General features: G+C 37.0%; 1 protein-coding gene across 1 annotated transcript in view; it reads left to right on the top strand.

The window, feature by feature from the left end:
* The first annotated feature begins 672 nt into the window (after positions 1-672).
* LOC121874396 (neural cell adhesion molecule 1-like) overlaps positions 673-3,858 on the top strand; it is a 161,235-nt gene continuing 158,049 nt past the window's right edge. Inside the window, exon 1 of the mRNA XM_042378525.1 lies at positions 673-721. The gene's annotated coding sequence lies outside the window, so the exon portion shown is untranslated. The remainder of the gene's footprint in view (positions 722-3,858) is intronic.

The raw sequence follows: 3,858 nt of genomic DNA, 5'->3' as shown, positions 1-3,858 counted from the left end.
GAGAGAGAGAGAGAGAGAGAGAGAGAGAGAGAGAGAGAGAGAGAGAGAGAGAGAGAGACCAACATAAAAAGTAGCAACGATAAGAAGATAAAATGCAGTAATGCAGTTAGACAGAAAAAAAAGAGAGAGAAAACATAGATAGAAATAATAATAATAAAAAAAGAAAAGAAAAAACAACATTCTTTCTGCCCCTCAATTTAATAAGATCGACCAAGGACTTCGACCTTCGTGTGTTTCCTTCACCTGAAATTATCCTCTTTTTTTTCTTCTTCCCGGAATTCAGAATAAACTTCATGATAAATTACTTGGAGTCGAGGATATAACTCCCTATCAGTCCTTTTATGTATGTATGTATGTATGTATGTATGTATGTATGTATGTATGTATGTATGTATGTATGTATGTATGTATGTATGTATGTATGTATGTATGTATGTATGTATGTATGTATGTATGTATGTATGTATGTATGTATGTATGTATGTATGTATATATGAAGGACCAGGAAACATATACACCATAAAGAAGTGGAGAATCGTATAAGAGTTTAACTAACACCTTTTTAATTACCCACACTTCCTCAGGTCATATCTCTTGCACACACAGTAGAAAGAATTATCCCTTACTAATGCTCTTATTTATCTATTCTCTCTTTCTCTCTTTCCAGGTAAGCGCAGAGGAGAGAAGAGAGGGTATTTCTCTGCTAATACTCTCATAAAACGTAAGTTATAGGAGATGTAGGTAATCTTAGTAGTGTGGTAGTAGTAGTGAAAGTAGTAATTGTTATAATGATGAAAATGTAATTGATACTAAAGATATACAATAATCATAATAACAATGTTAATATAATAATAAAAACAATCCCAATAATAATAATAATAATAATAATAATAATAATAATAATAATAATAATAATAATAATAATAATAATAATAATAATAATAATAATAATAATAATAATAACAATAATAATAATAATAATAATAATAATAATAATAATAATAATAATAATAATAACAAAAATAAAAATATTTATCTCTCGTTTATCTCCTTAACAGAAATGAAACATAAATGGCGAGGTGAGAAGAAGCAACTTACTCAAACACTCAGGTCAGGGCTGTACACTCTGAGGCCTGGTGACGCTAAAAGCCTCTACTACATCAAAGGAGACCCTGGGCGACTGGGTCAGTCTAGGCAATAAAAGTAGAGGGGGGGGGAAGGAGGTGGAGGGAGATGGAGAGATTTGTGAGAGAGTAGAGAGAGAGAGAGAGAGAGAGAGAGAGAGAGAGAGAGAGAGAGAGAGAGAGAGAGAGAGAGAGAGAGAGAGAGATAAACGGAGGGGGAAGGGATTGAGAGAAAGTAGGGTATAGAGGTATCTAGGGAAAGAGAAAGAGAACGAAAGAAAGAAAAAGACACTCAGAAAAAAAAGAGGGAAAGAGATAAAGGGAGTGAGAAAGGGACAGGGAGACACACCAAGTAAGTGAGATAGAAAGAGAAAGAGTATGTGAATGGTCGTAAGAAATTATCTACAACAACAACAACAACAACTACTATAATAATAATAATAATAATATTAATAATAAAAAAAATAATAATAACAATAATAATAATAATAATAATAATAATAATAAACGGAAGGAGAATATAGCAGTGATGATACAAGCAATAAACGTTAATAATCCGTGAAGAAAAGTAATATGTGTCTCCCACAACCTATTGTACGTGAACTGTGACCCTGAAACGTCATCAGAATACAACATATTATTAATCTTGTGTTAGTGGACGTAGTGAAGTTTCCTCGTGATTGGCCAGGATTTAAAAGGAACCGATAATTTTACTGTCGTCCATTCAACAACAAAAAAGTGGATATGTTTCAGATAAGGTTTTTGTGTGGTAGTTTGTGGTGTCGTCTTTTTTTTATATTACGTTTTTCACACACACACACACACACACACACACACACACACACACACACACACACACACACACACACACACGCTATCTATGTATTATTTATCTATAATTTCTATACTCTCCTCCTGCCTCCCCCTACGATAACATCAACACCCCATATCACCCCGACAACCCCAACACCCTACACCACCAACATCCCGCTCACCACCACACCCCCAATTCCTCCCCCTCAGGTAAGACTCACGACCCAATTCTACAGGTACACGAGAGCTTGGGTATATACATCACCTGGATGAATTATGCAGGGTCGAGGTCACACTGCCAAGCCCAAAATTCAGAGTAGGGGAGGCTGGTCGGTCAGGTCACGGGCGCCTCCTGAAGAATGACAAGCTCTCCTGCCTCTAAGTGTGTATTTGGTGATATGGGGGTTGGCTGCTGCGTGCCACTTGGTGTAATGTGTGTGTGTGTGTGTGTGTGTGTGTGTGTCTGTGTGTGTGTGTGTGTGAAAATTTTGTGAGATCTTTATGTACCTGATGATGGACGCGGAATATAATAACGTATGATTTTTTGTCTTGGTGGAAGCTCGTGTCAGTGTAAGTGGAGGTTGACAGAGTAGATGAAAACTGATAGTGTAGATGGTGGTTGACAGTATATGTGGAGGGTAACAGTGTAGGTGGAGGCTGACAGTGTAGGTGGAAGACGAGTTTATCTAGGAGAGTCATGACCGGTGGCTCAGTGCAAGGATTCGCCGGAAATTTAATGCTGGACTAGTGTGGTCTGAGACGGGTGAGGGAGACCGTCTCTTATCTCCCAACGGGCCACCCTGAGCTGCAGTCCGGTCCTCACTCACTCCCTCACTTAGACAGATAAAAATGCAGACATACATACAAACATACACAGACACACAGGGATAAACTTAGTACACACACACATACACACACACACACACACACACACACACACACACACACACACACACACACACACACACACACACACACACACACACACACACACACACACACACACACACACACACACACACACACACACACACACACACACACACACACACACACACACACACACACACACACACACACACACACACACACACACACACACACACACACACACACACATATATATATAATCCCTCAGTTTGGGAGATGAGAGAGAGATAAGATGAATGAAAGAGAGGGAAGCAGAGGGGAAAGGGATGGAATGGAAGAGGAGAGGAGAGGTAAGAGGGAAGAAGACGTAATACTCCTCTTCTCTACAACCCCAAATTACTACATTCCATTTAACAAGATAAATTACATTCAAACTTGGATTATCCGTCTTAGTTGAGGGAAGACCACCTTACCTTCTTTAGTTTATGGCGCCATATTTCAGGGGAAGAATCCATGTAAGTGCATAAAAAGTAGATTCATTAGAGTAAAAATTATTAAAAGTATATAAATAAAGTAGCTTATAGAAATAAACCAGTAAATTAGACTATTAAAAGTAGGCCAGTAGAGTAGGCTATGAAAGTAGACTATTAAAGTAGACTATTAAAATAAACTATTAAAGTAGACTATTAAAGTAGATTATTAAAGTCGACTACTTATAGAGACCATCTAAAGAAGGAACAGCGAAAGGTCATTGAGGCTACTTTTCTTTAATTGGCAAAATTAATGGACTGGGGAACTTTAAATTAAGAGGAAGGGAGACATTTATAGTTCTTCCAAGTCTTCTTTTCTTTTTCTTTTTCTTTGTGTTTTTTTTCATTTTTATAATTATTCTTCTTCTTTTGCTTCGTCGTCATCTTCTTCACGGTTTAAAAATATTTGCATTAAAGGTTTCGTGAGTGAACTTTATGAAGGAAGGGGTTGTTTCACATGAATTGTACAAGAAACAAACAAACAAACAAACAAACAAACAAACAAACAAACAAACAAACAA

This window comes from Homarus americanus, unplaced genomic scaffold (genome assembly GCF_018991925.1).
Source record: "Homarus americanus isolate GMGI-L3 unplaced genomic scaffold, GMGI_Hamer_2.0 scaffold45595, whole genome shotgun sequence".
Taxonomy (NCBI): domain Eukaryota; kingdom Metazoa; phylum Arthropoda; class Malacostraca; order Decapoda; family Nephropidae; genus Homarus; species Homarus americanus.
The sequence above is the reverse complement of the archived record's forward strand: the minus strand, read 5'-3'. Positions and strand labels throughout refer to the sequence as shown.